Source organism: Dinoponera quadriceps, unplaced genomic scaffold (genome assembly GCF_001313825.1).
Source record: "Dinoponera quadriceps isolate SergipeBrazil2010 unplaced genomic scaffold, ASM131382v1 scaffold1425, whole genome shotgun sequence".
Classification (NCBI taxonomy): domain Eukaryota; kingdom Metazoa; phylum Arthropoda; class Insecta; order Hymenoptera; family Formicidae; genus Dinoponera; species Dinoponera quadriceps.
The window spans coordinates 1,484,508-1,507,787 of NW_014555679.1; the positions used below are offsets into that span (position 1 = coordinate 1,484,508).

The following is a 23,280-nucleotide window of genomic DNA, read 5'->3' on the forward strand; positions in this document are numbered from 1 at the left end:
TCGTCTCGATTTGATACATCTGTTAGAAAAAAATTTTCACACGTTGAATTTACATATTCCGAACGGTCCATATAAATTTTCGCGTTAATTTAATACAAGGCGAACCATCACGTGGAAAAGTAACATAAGTATTATGTAAAAAAAATTAACACAAAATTATATAATATCCGTAATGTGGTGATCAGCATTGAAGTGGAAAATGTGTTATTTTAACACTTATACATGTTGAATATTGACTCGACACAAAATGGACATATAGATAACATGAACTGAATATGTTAAATTAACGCACGGATGTGAGGAATTTTACATTTTTAATAAGAACCGACTTTAACGCAAGTACGAAATGTCTTTTCACTGTGTGTACTCCTCGTTTCGGTATCACCAAGTCTTGTTTCTCGAAGCGACTTTTCACGTTCCGTTGTTATCTCTGATAAATTACGTAATGAGGAAAAAAAATTAGATGCAACCACGTTTTAACGTAAACAGCCCGAAATTCCACGAATAGATAAAATTTACTCGCCTGAGAGACTTACTAGGTAAAATTCGACGCGTTTTCCTCAGCTAGTTTAGAGAATAAGTAGTGTATATTTATCTGACGAAGGGGAATTACTCGACGAATACGAGCGACGTTCATCATCGGGTGAGTCCGCGGCCACCGGAGACCAGCGGTTGCCTCAGTTTAACGCGATGGCTGTGGCATGTCTCTGTATCTAAGAGAAGGCCGTAAGCTTGCCAATTGTCGGAGCAATGTTTACATCGCCGATATTAATATCAGCGGAATAATACGACGGGCACGTGTGCCCCCCTACTCGGCGGCGAAGCCGGGACGACGTCACCTCCTATACGCGTCACGCGAATAAATTTCCAGAGAAATCAACATTCTCCGCAAATACGTAGGGTAATATCGGAAAACAAACGCGGATTAGGCGGAGCATCGCGCGAACAACAACGTAATTATCGCCTCGAACACTGTCACCTGACCGCCGGGATAATGAGATCATTCGTGACGCGTTTTAGTTCACCGTCACTCGATCTTCCAGATTCAAAAGATCGATTTCAAAAATCACATTGAGAGAAATTATAATTATTTTCGGCCACGACTAGATGTCCTCCTTTTCACGGCTTTAACCATAAAAACGACGATACACTGCCAACCGAGCATCGCCAAAGTCGGAGGTACACGTTATGACAAAAGCTCCACGTAATTATGAAGGACAGTCCGAGGTATGCGCCTGGAATTTGTGAAGGTACTACGCGATAATATCACATTTTGAGGTGCGCGCCTCAAAATGTCCCTCGTAATTACATGGGACTTTTACTTCGACGTGCACCTCTAATTTTGGTGATACATGGCCAACAATGTAGCAACACGTCTGTAAGGTTACAATTACTGAGACACTGGAGTAACACTTGATAGAAAACAATTTCTCCCGACTACAATTCTTTCACTATGGCGACTATAGTGCTGCAGATGGCAAATATATTTTTCCCTCAGTGCGCGGTGACGTTCACGCTCGTACACTTCCGCGCGATTTTTCGTTCCCGTCGTCCGTAGCGCGGAAATCACGAGCGCGCAAATGTGCCGCCGCAGTGTGGTGCAACGAAGTCGGCGAGGGAAGCGGAGAAAGAGAGAGAAATGGTTTGCGGAACATGTTCTCGCCGGAGTGACATTAGCAGAAGCCGGCCAGATGGGAAGTCAGCCTGCGAGACAGGCCGCATATCGGAGTAACGAAAGTTAGACACATACACGCGCGCACGCACTACACACGCACACTGCGCGTGCGCGCATGCAATGTGTCGTAACGAAATCACACGTGTGTCGCGGACGAAATACGTCGCGTATGCGCGCGTGGCAAGTTCAACCGGTCTATCCGGGCGGATTTGCATAGTCTCGTAAAACGCACGTGGAAAAAAAATCCGGGCGATCGCGCATCGATAAACGCGGGGTGTGAGTGACACTCTTCATTACAGTGATTAATTGATCACGCGTTCTCTCTGTATCCTCCGTACCGTTCGACACCGAGTTCCACCGAGGAGAGATATGAAGACGACGAAAAACGGAACGGGGAGGAGCGTGGAGAGAGCCCCCGCAGCTTCGCAGAGAGAGTCTCGTCCGCACACACACACACGCGCGTGTCTCCCTTCGCTGGCACGATATCCCGCGACGTCAATCGACGTCAATTCGACACACGTACGTCGAGGTTGCGCGAGCGAACCGCGTGCGAGACAGGGAGGTAAAGAGAGGCCCCGGTCGTCGTGGCACACACAGCACCGGCTGGCTCTCTCTCTGTGTTGCTCGATCGCGAGTCTCGTGCTAACTGAGCGCGCCGTGCGGCGACGGGGACACGCGAGCTCTCTTCGTTACTGGATCTTACCAGCGAGCGCGATACGCTGCTCCCGCTCGTCCGTCCGCCCGCGTCCCCGTGTGTGTGTGCGTGACACACGCGTACATACAGATGACACGTATACACACGTGCCCGGCGGAAACCTCGTTACGCCTGACCTCTCTGAGGTCGCCGCGAGTCGCTCGTGAATTGATACCGATATCGCCTCGAGGTCGAGAAGGCGATGTAATTTTGATGAACCCCTAAGAAACAATCTTCCGTACGTGGCCTGTTGTCTTCACGTGACTTAAGGAGGCGGGAGGAGGGCGAGAATTAACGAGGATAGAGACCTGTGATCCTCGAAAGGCGAAGATTGCGGGCGTTCTCGCGCGAATACGCCCGATCAACCGGTTGAAACCGGTGATGAACGCGCGATTGTTTTTGGCGATGAGACCAGCCGCGAGATTCGCCACGACCGCGATCTGCAGTTTTGGCCGTCGCGGCAAGAGCGATCCTCCTGTTTCTTCCCGATGAGAAAATCGCGGCAATTAGCGGAAGACACGGTTTTCCCCAGGTTTTCCGAAGTAGAAGAACTCACCGACGAAACGCCAGTTTCCAGCCCCCATTTGCGCGTACACGAGGAGAGCGTCTCTCTCTCTCTCTCTCTCTTTTGACTCTCTTTCGCAGTTTTTCCTTTCTTTTATCGGCACACCCGTGACACGATAATTGCGGTGTGTATGTGTGTCGAGGATGAAGGAACCCCGACGTGTTTGCAAACGACGACGTGATAAACCGCCAATTTGCCGGCGGTTGTCTTCGGGACGCAACGATAATCAGACGCACGACAAAAATAGCACGCATGAAAGAGTGCGCGTGTGTGACACACACGCATGTACATCGAAAATTGTTTTCCGAGAAACGATCGATCCCTCGGCGCGTTTCACAACGGCGCGTCGTTCTGTTAGTCAGCCATTGTTTACGCCATTGCAACGCGCGGCGACGTTCTTAAAAATGTTTCGCGCGCGATCGGGAGTAGATCAGGAAAATTCTCATGCTGCACGCCCATGGTGATCCACGGGGGTTTAACCCGCCATTTCACGCGGGTTAAACACCGCACAGTTATAATTGATTCGCCTACAAAGTCACGGGGTCGGAAAATGCACGAGAAATCTCTCAGGACACAATTACACGCGCGCCCGAGTTACGGAGGCGGCGCGCGCGTTTGCGTAACACGCAGCTGCGGGCGCTGGTGTGCGCGTCTCTGTGTTCCTGTATTCCCGCAGCAACACCTTTCGCGAGCCTCGTATCTTTCGTGAGGTGAGACGTGAGGTGCCGGATGGAAAAACGGACGAGAGGATCGCGCGGAGATATCCTCGTGATTCGAGCGGGTTTACCGTCATTACGTGCCGCGCACAATTAAAGTAGCGATCCATCAAGCGACGTGACGCGTACCAGATAACCCCGCCGACTTTTAAGACCGCCGATTGGAGATTTCTGAAGCCGTTAAACTGCGCGTTTACGCACGCACGATGGTAGGAGGGCAGAACGCGGTGTGTACGTGCACGAAGAACGTGGACACGCCATGATAAAACTTCAATAATCTGCGACGTTTGCGAAATTCACGAGCTAGAAAAACACAGAAGCGGTCTCTCCCGCCGCTGTATCTGATATAGTTACAACACGCACGCTCGGTGATCGACATTCGAGTATTTCGGAGAGGAAACGGCCGCCGTAGTTTTCTGCGAAAAATCCTATATCAGTTTGCAACCCAACCGAGAGGAAATTCTGACGCTACTTTGACGCCCCTGAGAAGAGTTCGCGCCTATTTAGACGGCCTACTGCTTTAATTACTGTCTTAACTCTCACAGTATCATAAAATCCAAGGTTTAACATAGGTTCCTTCAGATTACTGACTCAATCGCGAAGCGCTGGTAGATTCGGTCATTGCGAACAACGACGCATTGTCTTCGACCTTTTTCTCTCTCTCTCTCTTTCTCTCTCATTCTTTCGTTTTTTTTACTTCTCACCTGGCCGAGCACACCGAGACAACGCGTGGGTGTGTTCGCGTATTTACGCGTGGATGCCGCGTACATTTACGCTCGCCCAGTCGAGTGAATAGAATTTAAGTACGCCGCAACCGCTCCTAGATGCATTCGTTGCACAACGAACGTATTTAGAGAGACAGAGATAGAATGAAAGAAAGAGAGAGGGAGAAGGAACGAGGGAGGAGCGAAGGAGAATATCGGGGCAAAGAGGCGGGAGGATAGAGGTTGGCAGGGCAGAGGATCAGAGAAACGGGCGGACGGATCCATTAGATTAATTGACTTTGGGAATTGATGCATGCAACATAAAGAGAGAGAGAGAGAGAGAGAAAGGCGAACCTTTGCAAGAGTGGCCGCCGCACGTGGAGCTACTCCGTAGATTTTAACCCTCGAATGGACGCGTTTTATTTCACAAACACCGGCCGGCCACTTGGGATAAACCCGCCGCAGTTAGGATCTTTTACTCCTCTTGGTTTACGGCGGTCAACATATCGAGCCAGGAATAACGCGCCGTCTCGTGGTAAACATCATCCTCCGATGATATATACGTCGGCCTCCATCCGGAATTCGTAAATATTATTTTAATTTTGTTAATGCACGCCCGTCCCGGACACGAAAACCCGTTGAATCCAAATGGAACAATGCAATGTTGAGCGTCTAATTCGATTTAACCGTTTTACGTACTCGCGACGGGGGCGATTTCCGAGGGATTTCGCAGTTTGCGGTTCGGCGTGAAATTTATTTAACGGGCGATCGATACGCGTTTCTTCTTCTTCTCCCCCCCCCCCCCNCCCCCACTTTTTGCTCTTCGAACGACGCCTAATCGACGGGCTGCTATCTGGGAAATTGAAGGAGGTTCGGAGTGGAAAGTTCGGGTCGTAACCTTCGCTTGGAAAGTTTCTCGGAGACCAGGGCGCGTATATCGCCTCGCGGTAGAAAGTGATGTTACTCACTCGCGAGGAGAAAATGCGCGCATCCCGGCGCGCGATAGCACGACATTGAGCTCTGGTCGCGACAATAACGGGCTTAATAGAAAAACTGTCAGGCCATGTGCATGAAGATTCATGGTCATTAACCTATTTGCATCACCAACGATCTATCACGTTAACGATCAATTGCCCGGTGGACCATGCAGTCGGCGGTTTCGCTGCTTTCAAATTGCATTATCGCCGATACCAATTGATTAATATTTTTGCCATTCACGACTACCGTGTGGATTTCGCGCCGGCGACGGTGGAAATGATCTCGCGTACGCCGCGAAAAATCACACGGACGCGAGTCAGCCGGTCCGAGTACTTCGAATCGTGCTTGCGTGAACTTCGCTTCTGTCAATCGTTGCGTTCGGTCGGTACGGCCGAGCGATCGCGATGAAACTTTTCGCGCGCATCCTTGACACCTTCTCTTTTTATATCCACGGAGAAAATCAACCTAGTTAATGCCCGATAGTTACGGGAACGGCAATTAGAACTACGTTCACAGCCTCGGCCAGCTTTACTCGTCGGTCAACGTGCAACAAGTATGGCGGAGCTGTGGAACGTTGTAACGTTGAGGGAGAAAAAAAGTGCGATCGAAAATGATACGATACGCGTCAGCGAGAGTGCGATAACGCGGTATGATGCGTGCAAGAAAGAAACTCCCAGTTTGTGCACTTTGAGCGGGTGAGGATTAACCCAATTAAAATCTGGCCGTCGATTGCTCAATCGATATTTAAAGCGCGACCGTCGCGCGCGCGTTGATTTGAACACAATGCGCGTCGCAGACCGCTGGATTCCGCGTGTGATGTAAACGATTTTGCATAACGCACAATGCGGCGGTTGTCAGACGTAAGGTCGAGATCTTAACGAGGCTTTAATAGCGCGCCTCACTTCCGCAAGTTAGGTGAGTAAAATAAGAACGATTCCCCCAATGACGACTGCATGGTCGAAGATTTCATGCATACAGAGAAAGAATGCTAGAATCAAGTAAACGTAATTACTTGCTCCTCAGCCTCGTGAATCAAATAATATTTTACCAATTTAACCGTTTAAGGATAAGGTAGAGTCAAATTGACACCATGGCTTCATTTATCTTATAGCGTGTACGCGCTGTTTCTCTTCTTAAGGAATGTTTCACGCTACTATTTACTTCTTTTGCTTTTGTTCATTGATTCCATGAAAAATGAACGAAACAGAGCATGGATTCAACCCCACTTTCCTGGATACGTTGAAAATCCATCTCAGAAGATTAAGTATATTTAAATAGTTTGTAATAAATGCTTCCTTAAATGCAGTAATATTTTAATTTGTAAAGTAATTACTAAATGTAAATGTAAAATGGCTCTAAATTAAAAAAAATATTTCCTAGAATTATGTAATATATTTTTCTTTTCATTGAGAGAGAAAGAGAGGAAAAACCTAGTGTGCGTGGTTTTAAATTTAGACTTTTCCGTCCAGTGAATATTTTTAAAAAATAAATTCTGATATTTCCAATATTATGAATTTTATATTGCAATTGTTTTAACATACAAATAAATGTCTACTTATACAACGAATGACATATTACATTATATATAGTCACTCATATTTCTAAATTTAATATTTGTCAAGAAGTATCAGAGTTATTTACTTAGATCATGTAAATAATATTACTTGAACGATAGCGTTTATTTTTTCGGTGTACAAGATGAAATGTAAATAAAGATGCAAATACGAGCATAAGTGACGGCAGTTAGATCGAAAATACATGCAAGCGTATTTGTCGGTTATATAACGCGTATCTTTCCGAAATATAGCGGTTTTCACTCCTCTCGTTACTGCCGAATGAGCCCGTTACGCGTCTCTTCCGTATTGCTCCTCCGTTTGTTACATTACATCAAGAAAAGCGATAAAAGAGAGAGAGAGAGAGAGAGCACAATTCGTCCGCGAGCGCGAAGAGCTGATTTACGGCTGAGAATCTTATGTCAAAACATTCCTCAGTTTACGCCGATGACGTAAGTCGAACGTTTTCCAGAAACTGTGCTCGTGCCTTCGCACCTGGACGCAAATCGGTCCGGCAGAGATCCAAGTGATTTACGAGACACGCGCGCGATGGAAGGAGGAAGAAGCCGCACGAGGCCTGCGAGGATGATCGCCTTGATAAATCAGTTTTCGCGAAAGCACGATGCTGACGATCGACGGAATATATCGTCGGGAACTGTATCGGCCTCGTCGTCGGGGACGCAACAAAGTGCGAGGCGGGCGCGGCTTTAACCTTTAGCATTTTGCCGACTTTGCCCGCCGGACAGATATTCGGAAATACGCGCGCCCTCACGAACCCGTCGCGTATACATTATGCAAGAGGATATTCTTAGTGGGTGCGTCAGAAGGGATTCTCTTTCACAGTGGCTGTTTTGTCGTCCCGGTGTCATCTATATCTCGGATCGTCGTGACGCCTTTCCGAAGCCTGTCCGAGAGAGATTTACAAAACTGCTCTGCGCGGATCACCAATCTCGAATCCTTTATCCGAACGGCCTCTTTGAGGTTCTACGTTACACGCGCGCGTCATCCTTTATTCCTCCGCCGACCCTTACGGAGGGCTTCCACTTTGCTATCTTTATTTTCTCGCCTAGCGCGTTATCGGCCCATAAAGGTCAGGTTTCTCCCCCGCCGAAATGTATATTCGGTGCGCTTTTGCGATATCGATCGCGGCCCCGAAGTCCGGGGCTCTTATCTTCGATGAAATTTCCGGGGGTACGGCCCTGCGCAACCGTGGATCCAACGGTACGCACGGACGCAGGACGATCTGCATATGTATGTATCGAGCGACGACGCGATTCGTAGCGATGACCTTACGGGCTGGTTTGTTCTCTCCAAACGGACGGATCTTTCCGCTCGATTCGTGAGTCACGTGCTTGGCGCGTCTAGACGCGTCGGCTAACTCCTTCTTTTTTTTTCTTTTCCGTGGAACTTTCGAAGCCCCGGTCGTCGTGGCCGCTGCACAACGCGCGGCATTCTAATAAAACTTACGCAAGGAGCGAGCAATGATTCACGAGCTAGAATATCGCTGGCATTATCGTTGCCAGCGTTACCGTTAAAATAACTAGCGCGCGGGCTGGACGCTATGATTAGCACCTCTCGACTGGAGGCACCGGTTAATTAATTCTGTACCAATGCCCCCTTTTAACCCTCGAGCACCACGCACAGTGTTTCGCGCACGACACGCCCGCGATGTCACGTGGGTGTTCGATTCGCCCGGTTGTGCGAGCGATTCGTCGCTGTTCGTGATTCTGATTTAATTCGAATTTCAATCGTCCTCACGCTACGAGGAGGGTGTAGTCATCGTCTTCGCGAAGAGCGACCGGCTACACCGTTCGAGGGAAATTTGATTGCAGCAACGGACGGATTGCGAAATGCCGATTGTGGCTTCTTTCAACGATAACCCCGAGTGGAATGTTCCAGAAAATTATAAATAGACGACACGTTACTTCACACAACGATTACTTCGAAAGAATCCGATTAAGTATTTACATTTCTGTGAGCTAGGGTTGATATAGAACATTAGGTAGAGGGGTGTATGTATTTATAGATTTAAATATATGTGATTTGAAAGCGTGATGTGATTTTATATATAAATATAAATTATGTATAATATATATGAATGTATTAATAAATTGTGTGTTTCATAATTCAGGCAAGTTCTTTCAGGCATAGAGATGCTAATCATAGCGTCCTGATCCTAAACGCGTTTATAATCTCACACACGCACATACACAGCCTCAACGATATCCACATATATCCGGGAGATATCACGCGGATCATTAAGAAACCATTTTTTTCTCGTCTATCTCTCTCTTTCTCTCTCCGTTTTCGCTTTTTTTTCACGAGCCGAAATTTCCACACGATTACACCCGGTGGCGTTACATCCACACACCCGTGTCCCTTCTTCGGCCATCGAATAATCGATCCGCCCGACAAAGCGTAATTGTAAACTGACCGAAAATATCCTTGGCAGTGAATTAACACTAGGATTCGCCCGCGATTGGCGGCAATAAGAACGAGCGCGTGCGGAATTCTCGCGGCGACAGAGTCGCGTCATGCTAATCACATTGCTCCCCTCCTCCCGTTCGAGCATGATAAACGGCCAATTTATCCTCGTGTGTACCGACCGCGTAAATCTATCTTTTTTTTTTCACCGTCTTCCAGTCATCAATCATTAGTCGAGAATCGGTATCTTCCACTTGACCATATGACATCATTGCGAGCGTGATATCACCGCGATGACCAGGAAAACCTGGAAAAACGGGAGGCAATACGGTAGCGTCGCGCGCACGTGAACGCGATTGCATAATCGCATATCTCTCTCTCCTTCCTCCTCTCAACGAATCTCACAGCTGCGAAAATACCGATGTTTCCTAAAGCAAACGATTCCGTTAACGAGCAGAGGATGAAAAGAAAGCGGGACGACCGCAAACGCGGCGGTTCCGCGCGAACATGTTTTTCCGCGAAGATCTTTTCCGAAATTACGCTCGAACGGTTATTTCCTCTCGCTTTTTCTAAAAAGCGTTGCCATGGCACGATGTTATCTCATCACGTTCGTTCCACGGTTTCTAGTTTTCGGAGCTCTCCTCAACTGAGATTTCCGGCCGTTTACAACGACTCATTACTTTCCGACGCGGTATTAATATTTCCGCCGGAGGCTTTTATCGACGCCGAATTGCAAAACTTCGCGAATGGAAGGTGTCAGTTTTTATACGCGTCTATCCTCGCCTTTCTTCACTCGTCGTACGACTATTCTTCGGCGTAGAAATAAATGAACCATTCTTATTTTTTGTCAGTTCGTAATTACGAGGGTAGATCGGAATGTTTCTAGAACGCAAAAGATGGTGTTGCAGGCACGTGCCACTGACGTGTATTGAAGGAACTATCATAAATTTTCAGACAGGTGACGCATACAATAAAACTGCGACAGTCAACCGAAGTAGGCAACTTTTGGTTATTCTTAATCATAGAAAAAAATCGAATAAGAAATAAACGCCGAATTAGACGGAGTTCATGGTGAGAGTCTGCTGCTTCATATGCAACGATTGCAATCGAGCTGCTGAATTTAAACGCGGCCGTACAAGCTGATCTGAAAAAAAAAAGGTTGGCTGGAAAGAAATTTTTATTAAATATTGAAATCATCCGAGCTGTAGATGGATATTTCGAGGATTTAGACAGATTTTATTTTACTGAAAGATCTTGAAAAGCGTTGAATTAAATGCATCGATCTCAAAGGAGACTATGTTGAAAAAAAAAATATGATTTTGCCCAAGAAACGGTGTTTTCTTTCCAGTTCTAGAAACTTGCCGATTTATCTACGTGTACCTGTTTGAACCACAAGAGAAATACCGTTCGACTTTCACGTTTAACGTTTCCAGTGTCTTTTCCATTCGGCTGGGGATTTGCCCTCGCGAACGCGAGCTTGATGATCGGAGCGATCTTGCGTTTCCCGTTCTTGCTTTCCAGTTTCCGCGTATAGCAACGCTCGTATACCCACGCAGAGCCGGCCTGTTCATAATTCCTCGGATCGGGCTTATCGTTGCAAAATATCGGCTGATCCGTTTAAACGCGGCCGTCTCTCGAGATTGGCACTTTCGAAACTGAATGGAACGAGGTTTTACGATCGACCGATTCTCGCGAAGGCCGTAAATCGGCGAACTGTATCGCGTACAAAGAAATGCCGGCGAAAAAAAAAGAAAAGAAATAGAAAAACCTACTCCGTAACCGCTCACTTTTGGGTGCAATTTCTTTCCCAATCTTTCTATTAATCGTAATATAACACTGTGATCTCTATCGTTAAATATCTCGTAACCAGCCGGTCCGACCCGTACTAACGCGGCAAGCGGTCGGGAGGAAGTCGTGATTTTTGCGACGCTCCGTACATGGCAAGAATCGAGCTTTCCTCGACGCGGTGCGGCGGAGCGCGAACAGCTGCGGATAACGCCATATATACGATGGCCCGCTTTCGTGATCGAACTGCAAAGCGCAATTCAGATGGAACGTTATCTCTCTGACAGGTTAACGAACAATCCCTCCAGTTATGCGTGCTGTGATGCGGGATTTTAGATAATTTCCCTTCCTGGATGTGTCCCCGAATATTTACGACGCGAACAGAGAACGTCTTTCGATATATAACGTTGTACAAAATATAAAATAGCGATGTCGCTATTCATCAGCATTGATAAATCGTAAATCAACGCTGAGAGAGAAATATTTCATATTTGCGGCTATAATCATGACAGTGAAAGAATTATAGCCAGGAGAAGCATTTTTATGGTAAGTTTAGTATCAGCGATAATAAATCTTACGTGCATATTGCTGCACAGAGAAACAGGTTTCTTTGGATTTAATATACGTGTTTGTTCGACTTGAGTTTGTTTAACAATTCATGTTTAAGCAACATGATTTAATACGAAATATTTCGTTTGTTGTTTATTATATGTTTATTATATGTTGTGAATTATAATTAATTTGAATCGAATAAATTTTAATTAACGGCCGAACACTTCGGTCGCTACTTCATCCTTATGGGTCCGAAATATACTGATCTTTGCCTTCCGATTAAATTGTAAATTCTCAGAGCTTCGTTGGTTTTTATTTTGAGATTGATAAAAACCAAAGGCATATGTGTTCATCACGCGGCACACACCTGACATTTAATTTTTGCGCACAGAGACTCGAGGATGCGGGCTACTCAGTGGTTTTATGCGCAAAATAAAATTGTGTCGAGAACTGTCCGGTAAGCATCGTGCGGGTTACCGTTCCGTCTGAACGAGGCTTAAGATCGACCACGGCACGTCTCGTAGGTGGAAGTCGGCGACGGTTCGCCTCGAAACAATCGACCACTCGTGCTCCTCGGGTACGGCCGGAGCGACACTGCGCGCGGAGGACAATAGATCCTCGGGTTCGATCGAGGATGCCATTTATGGCGTCCGCCGCCGGCAGCCGTCCCTGTCCTCGAGCAGCTGTCCCGCACGGTTTTGCGAATGCATAAACGCGGCTGCCCGCTTGCATTGGTAGTTCGACACTTACCGCCGGTTGAACGTCTGTCGGCGTGCGTTCCCCCGGACAGGTCGATTTCGAAACGAGCACGCCTCCGCGTCGATAATAGCCGTCCTGTGTATCGGACAGCCGCAAAAATTCGACGACGCCCCGGTTCAATCGCGCGGGCGGCCTTAAACGTAATCGCGCACGGCGACGCGACTATTGGTAAGGAGCTACGTATTGCCTAGCATCGAGAAATTACAATCGGAAATAGACAAATATAAGGAATATCGCGTAATCGGACGCGTAAATTACACGCTCAGCGCATCAAAAATTAGTCCCTTTGAATTTTGTGACTGCGATTGTCGTCCTGTGTCGTACAGATTCGCGAACTTTCAAGAATTTTATTCTAAATTCGACTAATTTCATTTTTTACTTTATTTTCATAGAGGAAGAAATTCTCTTTGTCATTACGAGCGTCTTATTAATATATATCTTTCTTTAATATATATTTTTTTCCTTAATATATATATATGCGTAAGAGCTGTCCAAAAACGGAAAGTCCTTCCTCCGCGATAATATTATATCCGGCAGAAGGGTGCAATCAACCGATTGCACCGATAAGAAAGATCGACTTCATCCGGCGAACATATCGGCTCGGCGACGTCACGAGCGGCTGATAAAACGACATTGCGAGTCTTTGTTTTCCCTCTCGTGTTACGTCAAGTCGAACGGAAAGACTGCGATCGCCATCTGGCGTACCTTTTCGCAACGCTCGAAGCGACTCTCGCGAAACTCCACCGGTAGCGCGAAAGCAACGTGCACATTCCGACATCGGTAATTGTTCTATCTAGCCGTTATGTTGCACTTCGAGCTACAGATTGCAACCAGTGCTGCGGCTGAACGGACCAGCGTCCGCAATTGTTCGAGATACGAGAAGTGTTTTCTTTCACATAACGTTAAGGTATGTACACGGAGAAAAATTAGTTTCCCGGCATGGCAAATTTTGTGCTGTCGCGGTAAAATCTGTCAGTTACCACGTGGACAGCAAAACGATTTATTAACCCATTTCGGAGGAGGCTACAAAAATATTGATATTCATAAAATTTAAATACCGTTTTAAGATAATTGAGACCCAAGGAATTCAAAAAACCTAATATCAGAATTTTCCGACCAACGTTTGCCGCGGAAAATAGTCGGAACATCTACCTTGAGTGACACCTGGCGTACACCTGGTGAATCATATAACGGGAATCATTTTCGACGATTTGAACTTTCGGTAGTACTTTCGGTAAGATCTCTGATTCTCATAAACCAAATTGGCTTTTATAAACGGAAATTCCGTTTCCATCAATAAAAACGCGTTTGTCTAGTTGTCAGGTAGATCCGACAAACTTATTTTCCAGTGTACAGTAGCAATGACGGTTCTGCTACAACAGTAAACTTATTTTTCTCCGTGTACATGAAGAGAAAATAAAACATACATTAAAGACTGTAACAATATATAAATCGACGAGATTATATTTTCTAATTTAAAAGTCCCAATTTAGAATTTTTAATTTAAAATTTATTCGAGTGATTCCGCCAACTTAGGATTAACATGAACGAGCGTGAGGAGGAGTAAAATGCGCTGAAGTTATGCGCGTCGAGATCTCTCGTGATGCTCGCGGATTTACCGTACATTTCAATTCAAAGCGACGCGCGCGTTGCGAAATTTGAGAGCGCCGCGTCTTCCTCGACGCGACACGTGCGCACTAATATTTATCGTTAACGCGGTTATTAATTACGCGCGTTAGCACGCTCGCGTCGCGCGTCCTCTCCGCCGTGACAGAGAAGTTTCCCCGCGCGATACGATCGTGAAAAATTTTCAACCGGCACCGCCGCAATTAACCGCACGCCGTGACGCGTTGCAGCACCTAAAGGCATGTCCGTCGTCGTCCGTGCCGTGTGATTTTCAATGGGATATCATTACAATACCGTAGTGATTTCACGCTAATAAACGTATGCACTCGATATCTGCGACAATTAGCGTTAAATGCATCATCGAGGCCTCGGTTTCTTTTCCTTTATTATTCTTTTTTTACCGCGCTTAACGACCACTTTCGTTTATATTCTCGCGCCGTCGGAATTATACAGCCGCTGAATGGAGTGCAAATTGCGAACGGGTACGAGCAAAAACGGGACCCTTGCGCGACATCGCTGGGAAATCGCGAACGAGGAGTCTGCATTGAAAGAAAACAGTGCTTCATTCAAGTAAATATTTGCTACGGAGCGTTGGAATAAAGAACGTGGCACGTAGAAAAACGTAAACAGTAAGATTTAAAAGCAGTGAGAAGATTGACCAACCAATTAGTATATTTCTATAGAATTATGTATTCCAAAAGACGATAGTAATATTTATATGTGTGTGTGTGTGTATGTGTGTGTGATGATAAATTTGGCTTTAAGCAGAAATAACTAGAAGTTCAACCAGTTATTTCAATCGGATTTTAACCAATATATTTCTTTAAGTTTACATATTTCATAAATGTATTTCATTGATTGGCTGATAAATTTCCTTACTGCATACGTTTTCCTTGCCATCCGCTTAATTATTTCACTTGAATTAAATAAATATTACTTGAATAGAGCACACTGGAAGAAAAAAAAGTGTTTACATTCAGGCGATATTAACTTAATCTAAATAAAATAATTACTCCAATGTTTCTTAGCGAATATTAATTTTAACAGAAAACTTTCCTTCTTCAGTGTGCGAACCGGCGAGTTTTTGAGCCCGTTTCGCCCCTTGATCGCGACTTTACGGTCGACCTGTCGGTCGGTCGGTTCGCACTTCTGTCGCTCGGAAATCAATGGCGTGCAAGTGGAACGGCTGGGAGTGCATTTTCAGCGTCGAAAAATGCGTCGGCCTCTTAAACGTCGGGGAACGACGGTGACCGAGAAAAGAGCGCGAGTACGTGATCGGCTTGCGGTGTGTGCCGACGGCACACGCGAGAAACCACGAGCCGGCGGTGCCATCGGTGTCGTCGCGCATCGTTCGTGGATGCGATTTCGCGTTACCGTCCGGATAAGCCCGTATCGATCGGCGGGAGCGGCGAGCGGACCGATTATTACCGCTCGGGTGAGCCTCACCGTGACAGTTCGACGTCGCGAGGCGAACGCCGGTTAAATGTGCCAGCTAGTGCCGGGGTTGCATTGGCGAAATGCCGCGGACTAAATCCGAACGATTATAAGCGACATTCGAGAAGAGATCATACCGCTAGCACGCGCATTCTACGCCCTAGATGGATATCGTCGACGGAGCGGCACGGCTATTAGAGATGCGCTTTTTTCCTCTCTCTCTCTCTCTCCCGTTCGTCCGATCTTTGTCTCGAGGCGATGAACTCGACTTTTTTTTTTACATTCTACGCGCGCGGAAACCGCGGGCAAGCGCGATAATATTATTAATAGAACACGCATATCGAACGAAAGAGAGCCCATAACCGTATTCGCCGCGTATACGGGGTTTTGCGTAATCGCACGACCGTTCCGAATGCGCAATTAAAATCGCGATGCCGGAGATTAGAGAGTTACTTCGCACGTCGACGCCACCAGTCGCTGCCGGCGCGCCGAGACGGCTGTAAGTTCGAGCGCGGCGAGCGCGTGCAAGGATAAATCCGGCAAGTTTGATCTTATATTTATCCGCATTTCTCTCGACGGGTATGCGGTCCCGCAAGGCCGTCGCTACATTTGGGTCAGTCATAATCCAGCACCCAGCGCGAAAACTGGATACCTCTCGCGACTGCGTTATCATTATGTCCGCCTCGAGAGCGTCCAAGAAGGCGATCGGGGCAAGGTGAACCGGGTGAAGGAACAGGCCTGCTCTCTGGTTCATTGCTGAATTAAGCCCCATCGCGTACGAACGCGGCCTGATGAAAGACCGATGGAGGGACTTTTCCATGATCCGCTCTCGTTAGCACAAAAGAAACCGGTACTGGTCGGGAAATACGGACGACATGCTTGAATTATCAACGTTTATTACTCACCATGACTTTAATCAGAAGCGCTCAGAAAAGAAACGCAATCGAGCTCAAAGATCAATACCGTCATTTATGATATCCCGCACTGGGAGAAAAATAAAAAAATAAAAAAAAAATACTTATTCGGTGGGCATTTAGATTTACTTATACCAATATATGTATTTTTGCTGAGAGAACATTTTTCTCAAGTGAAAAAATACACATTTCCTTAAATTTGTAACTCTTCGCGCGGAAGCAATTGTTCGTATACTTAAATAAAAAAAATCTAGATTTGAGTAAATATGTTGTTAGTATCCATCGAATAGATATTTATGTATTCGGATTTTTTTCTCAGTATAAGAAAAAAATGATTACGGATGAACGGTGCCATGTGAAAGTAAGTTAACCTAGAACATTCCGGGAAACGGGGTTTTCTCGCGCGAGAAAATTTTGAATTTTGAAGATAACTTATATGGGAACTGTTACTCGGTACTACGACAGACTTTTGCGACTTTCCCGCACGAGACACCATTTTTACCACAGGTCGGCCGAATGCCGATTCATCTTTCGAACGTCACCCGTCACTTCGCGCCCGATCTCTCTCGCGCGTTAGAATTGAGCTCAATGAACAATTACGGTGTGTACTGTGCAGAAACGGTCGTCATCCACGCCGGTGTCGCGTGGCTCGTGTACGGGAGAAAGAGCGAGAGAACGAGATAAATAGAGAGAGAGAGAGAGAGAGAGAGACGACGAGGGGCAAAGAGAGAAAGAGAAAAAGACCGAGAACAGTCGCGGGTTAAAGCCGCTTGTGCACACATGACGCTCGCGAACGACTCAGCGCCCATGCAATTCCGCTTGGCGTCTAATTGATCGCGATTGGACGCGCGTCCCATGACGAGACCGGTATTGCCGGCATGCATCCGAGACGCGAGAAAAACGGATGTCCCGGACGCGTCGTTCCAGCGTCGCTTCCCGAACGACATAACAGCAACCACCGATCGTGCGTGATGTGACGTTTTCACGATACGTAAACAACGAATGGTCGTCGGCATCAGTAACGCGACGGTTGCAAGCAGCGGAAATTGTGCCGAAGAAAAATGACCAGAGAGAGAAAGAGACAGAAAGAGACAGAGAACACCGTAACACCGCCGCCGTTCGTTACGTTTCGCGGCCAAGCGACGTTCCAGCGTTTGCACGTTGATCTTTGATATATCGTGTACAAAATTACTTCATATGTACGACGTGATGTCTATATTGTTCTGTGTTTCTGTAACATTTTTATGACAGTCTTTCTTGCTCTCTCGTTCTTAACAACAAAATTTCCCGACAACGGTTTCGAAACGAATTTTCCTTGACCTGAAATATCAAGGCATCGAGGAGTTTTCCGAGTGATAGGCGCTATGCAGTTCGTGTAAACAAGGACTGTGCTAGATAAATTAATCTATATTCCGCACTTTCGAAGTCTACGACGGAAAGGATGGAAAATCCATAATACGATAGTTAAAAATAATACAATAAGTTTGAACCCCACGGAGAGAGGGCTTGCACGGGGGGATTACGCACGTGTGCTGGCAGCGGAGAGACCGTTATCATAATTTTGTATGCTTACAAAGTAGAGTACTTCCGAAGTACGATATCCCGGACTGACTCTCGTAAAGGATATTTACGAGAGCACTCGGAAAAGTCTGCGAGTCATATTTATCCAGCAGGACTCCCCGCTAAAAAGTCGCCGTAAGAATATTTTCGAACGTTATTCCGCGCCCTTTCCTTTCCCTCACCGTCTGTCAAAAAAAATATATATTAAAAATTTTACTTCACAAAATTCTTATAAATTATATTTAAGTTATATCATTCCTCTGCATAAAAGTTGCTTTTTCCAAAGCGACAATCGATCGATCTAATGGGCCTGCCATCACATTGTCTATTCTGTTCGCGTGACAAGGAAAAGTGCGACGCGTCCATTCGATTTTCCACGGTGAATGCGTCATTAATGACGAAACGCAATTGCCGAAACTGCATTCGGCAGATGCGGTTAACGCGCGCGTCGTGATTTACAGCCTCTATCACCGATTGGCGGACGAATACGTAGAGAAAGCGTAGCCGTAAAAAGCGGATTAGTCTTAGTTTATTAGTCAGCGTGAATCGCGTTTATAAACGAGGCGGTCTTGTCCGGCGTGATAAATTGTCGCCATTGAGGGAAGGGACGCGTTTGAGGAAAATCATTTTCGTCAATCCCGCAAATTGCATTAGCGCACTTAAATCGTCGTAATGTTATTTTCCCGTCATTCTTCTCTCAACGACGCAAGAAATATATTGCGAATCCATTAAATGGCACCTGTCACGCGCGGATTAATATCCCTGAAAAATTAATTTCTCCGAATTATTTGTTGTGGACAAATTAAATCTGGCAAAAAACGAAACGAGACGAAAAGATCGGCTCTGAATTTATTCTCGTGGAAGAATTGCAACGACGAAGCCGGCTCGGATCTCAATCATCGTTACGCGCTCGACAACAATGCTAATTAGAGCAAACGGTCATTGTGATTTGGCGGGGTGTTCGGTGGAAAGAGGCCATACGAGATAAAAAGACACGACCTTGCCGCATCTTGCATCTCTTCCGCGCGAGTGTTAACCGGGTTAATTAAGCTTATCGACGTCGTTCTGCACGACTTTGGTACCGTTACGCCGTTCAAGGTCGGAGAAGAGGCTTTAACGTCTCGTAATCCGGATATCCACGAGGCTCCTCGTCGACTTTGCGATTTGTATTATTAACGAGGCGTGACGCGCGGATAACGGGCCGTAAAACTTTACCCACTCAATCGGACAACCGTGAATGCGGTGCGCGTGACAACAGCATCTGCGATCTGCTTCGTGCGTTTCCTTCATCCGAACACGTCGTAATTTTCATTATTTTCAATAATATGGTTTGTGTCAGAAATTCAAAAATCTTCACAGAGATGTTCATATTTGAATAAAACGGTACCTGACTGCATGGTCAGTATAACGAACGAGCGAATATGTTCATCATTCGTTATTAATAATAAGCAGGCATCGGCTATTCTCAGATAAGTCTATGATAAACCGGTGATTATTGAGCGGGATGGAAATATCTTGCCCACGCGTGAAAACGACAATTGTGCCAGGCAACGCGTCGTATGTGAGTGATTATTTCCCCATATTTCCTGCAAATAGTGAACTACTTCTTCTATATTTCCTTTTACCCAACGCCCTTTCAGCTAACAACGTCTCGAGTCGCGCGGGAAAGGGATATAGATAGAGAACGTCTATAGACAATCGAAACTTTATATCCGACGGCCGGAGAGAGACTACCATACCACGTTGCCCTATCTAAAAGTAGAGGCACTCGAGCCAAAGTCAGAACGATACGCTGCCATTATCAGTCTATCAGCGGAAATATGAAGGGTGCAATGTGTGTGCACAGCGTGCACTGTACGACTCGCGTTAATCTCAGGATCGTATCGTTTCGCGAGTTCCGATCGAACTCTCTCCTTTGCGAGAATTCCAATCGCGCGCACGTTTCTCATATTAAAAGTGAGCGGTTTTTTATAGAAAAAATTTCGTAAATTGACAGAAGGATTTGTCGAGTTGAAATTAACATCGGTAAGTTTCTCTGTATGCGAATGAATTTATTCGCGCCACATGAGATATGATATATGATATACGCTGCTCGACTCTCTGATGATCGTGCTTTCTGTCTCTACAGCGTGCAATACGCAGTCGAAATTTCTGCGACGTAATTTCCAAGCCGGGATTTTGGTTCTACATTAATCCTGCAAATTCCGTCGAAAACTTATAATCAAATCACTGTTTACTGAAATTAAAAATTGAAAAAGATAAAATGCAGATATTCGACAAAACGACAATTCCCGAGATATAACATTATGCAGACTGTTGTCCTTTGATGTTGGAGAAATGGTTACAAGGAAAGAAAAAAGCGCTATATTGAAAAAAAATATTTGCTACGAAATATCGGAGTAATTATTTTTCTGGGATTAAATTAATATTATTTAAATGTAACACCTTTTTCTCTTAGTGCTACATTCAAATAATATATTATTCAAGTAAAATAATTACTTCAACTCCTCAGTAAATATATACTTGAATGTAACACTTATTTCTTTCAGTGTAACGATTTCTCCAACATCAACAACAGCCTGTATAATGTTGTACCTCGAGATTCTCCATCGACATGTCAAGTTTGATGAAAGTTGCATGGTTAATGTAGAAGCAAAATGTCGAAAAATCCGGTCGATCATTTTGCGACGAGGTACGCGACCGTGACGAGCATACTGTCTTTGGTCGTTCAGTGGACCGACTCCGACGTATTATTATTCTGCGCGTTGTTTCAAACGGATCTAATGTGTCATCGACCGCCGAAACCGTACCTCGCTGGTACTCGAGCCCTATTCAGGGTCCAGCGATCGCACCACCTTAAATCATCGCCGATACCGTACGATTGCCGGCGTGCGAGCGGCACAGCGTATCTTCAATGGTCGAGCGAGTACGTTACGATACGCTTTTGGGACACCATGAGTCACCGAGGTTGCATATCGCAAGTAATCAAGGTATAAATCAGCATTTAATGTACCGTAAGATGAAGTCATACTAAACCGGCAGAAGTAACTGCGCGCGATATAAAACATCTTGGCACCTTTTACACCGAAAAGGTGATTAAGGAATCTCATCTCATAAATACTGAAAATGAAGTTCAAGGTTTCTCTCTCATTTTTAAACGAAGATTGATTGGATGAGAGATATTGCGACGTGAAACATTACACACCGTAATATCTTTCGATGATAAGTTGATAGTAATTACGGAATTACAGAGAATTAAACCCGTTGGTGGGATTAATGGTAATTATAGGATCGCAGAAATCGATGGCTCCGTCCGACAATGTTGATCTAACAATGAGAGATGAGCCCACCTCATGTTATTTAATTAACAGAATCTAAGTAACTTATTGCACACACACGACGCATCATACATAGAGAATGCACGCGCGCGCAAACCATCTGTTAGCGGTCGCGACTGCGGTGGACCGACCAGCAAAATCGAAAGTTAACCGTTAATTACGAGCGCAAAGGATTAAATCCGATCGCTCGTCCGGTGATTCATCGGCGCTCTCGCGAGCGTGAAAACGTGAAAGCTTCCTTCCAGCGGCGGCAATAAAGCACTCGCGGCCACTGCCAAGAGAAAATTCGAAAGCCGCCGGTCGTGAAAACCTGTTCGGTCGAGTCATCAGCTACGATTCTGTTCCGATCCATTGCGCGAAATCCGGGCTAGACACGTATAAAAAAAAGGGGGGGCCTATCAGACCCGATGGCCTATTTACGACACGTACCTTCGGGCCGAATCATATTCGTGTCTACAATACCGATCGAAAGTCTGAACAGGTGAAAACAAAGGATCTCTCCAAAGTACAGAAGGCCTTTCCGATAGAAGCAAGCAGCGTTGTATAGTAAAAATATGAAAAAAAAAAAAGAATGAAAGCATATATGAAATGTCTTCTCCTAATTCGACGGGTGATTCGTATATCGATTTTTGCACGGGACAATTTCACGCGTTAATAAATTACTTTCGCGAGTCTTCCACTTTTCACATGATGCGGCCGATCGATTATATCGAATTCGCAATCTGACTCGCCCTCGATACGCCGAGAACAATTTCACACAAGGATCGACTGGCTCGGGGGCTTTTTCTCAAAGACAATGCACGCGCCGCGTCGATGGATCATCTTAATTTCTAAAAGCGTTGACGTTGATACAAAGCGGTCACCCTATGTACCAGAGACGTCACGAAGCGACTTTGCGATACGTGTTCGTCACAACGGAGCAACATTTCGCCACCTACGACGACGACCGAGGGGACGCGCGTAGCGGAAGAGCGTGTGTGGCGATGGGAGGCATCTGGAGGTCGCGCGGGCGATAATACGGTTCGACGAACCGTGGATAGAGTAGTACGCTCAATAAACGATCGTGTACGTGGAACGACAATTAGTTCCGACTCGAATGATTCATGGGAGTTCTGCTGCAGTTGGCTCTAATTGTCTCCCAAACATTAGCGCGACCTTAAGAACCGCGCCGCGGATTACCAGCCACCTCTATCTCTCTCGCTCACTTTCTTCCGTTCGCGAGCGTCGACCCACGGTCTTAACATATTACGCCTGACGAGGCACATACGATCGACCTGCGAACGGCAGAGTAACACTCCGGACCCGGAGACAATGATTCCGCTTTTCGGACAATTTGGTCCGTCCTGATGCGGATATTAACTGCTTATTACACATTTATTTACATTGGCATCTCTTAGATATCGTGATATTAACCCTCCGTTAGTCGCAATATCCAATCAATACTACAATTCTAATATTTCTCAATTTGTTCTTCACTTTACATACTTTAGTGCCTGGTCTATCAGCCTAACGTTAATGTAAGAAAAATTGTTTCGTGAAGCAGAGAAGGAAATAATAATGAGAAGATTAGTGTATCTGCGAAGTACATTGCGACCATTCAAGAGATTGAGAAATATTGCGACCAATGGAGGGTTGATATTATCATATTCTCCAGCCATAAACTCCAGCTTACGTAAGATTATCACGAGAAATAAGGAAATCAAAATATAGGATGTTCTTCTCACAGCAATTATTCTGAATACGTTGTGTTTCTCTCTCTCTCTAAATGTCTTCCCGTTATTCCTAAATTATTGCCTTGAAGTCCCGTATATTTGAATTTTTAAAACAACAACTGAAACTTCTGTAAATTATTTACGCGATAACGAGCGAAATCACACACATAATCTCTCTCCGTACGCAAGCACGTTTTTCGCAAGCGCCGCGGTAACCACGACAAAACGAGAGAGACTGGAAGTAAACGACCTAGGAGTGCGCGATTTGCATTATTTCGTTGCATTTGTAAA

General features: G+C 45.7%; 1 protein-coding gene across 4 annotated transcripts in view; it reads right to left on the reverse strand.

The window, feature by feature from the left end:
• The window catches only part of LOC106745137 (serine/threonine-protein kinase MARK2-like), a 104,787-nt gene that overhangs the window by 80,198 nt on the left and 1,309 nt on the right, over positions 1–23,280 (reverse strand). For 2 of the 4 annotated variants that reach the window (XM_014620452.1, XM_014620450.1), the window contains exon 1: positions 2,014–2,301. The exons of 1 other annotated variant lie outside the window; for it this stretch is intronic. The gene's annotated coding sequence lies outside the window, so the exon portion shown is untranslated. Of the gene's footprint in view, positions 1–1,972; positions 2,302–23,280 lie in introns of those variants that run through there. One more of the 4 variants, XM_014620451.1, reaches the window with a different exon arrangement.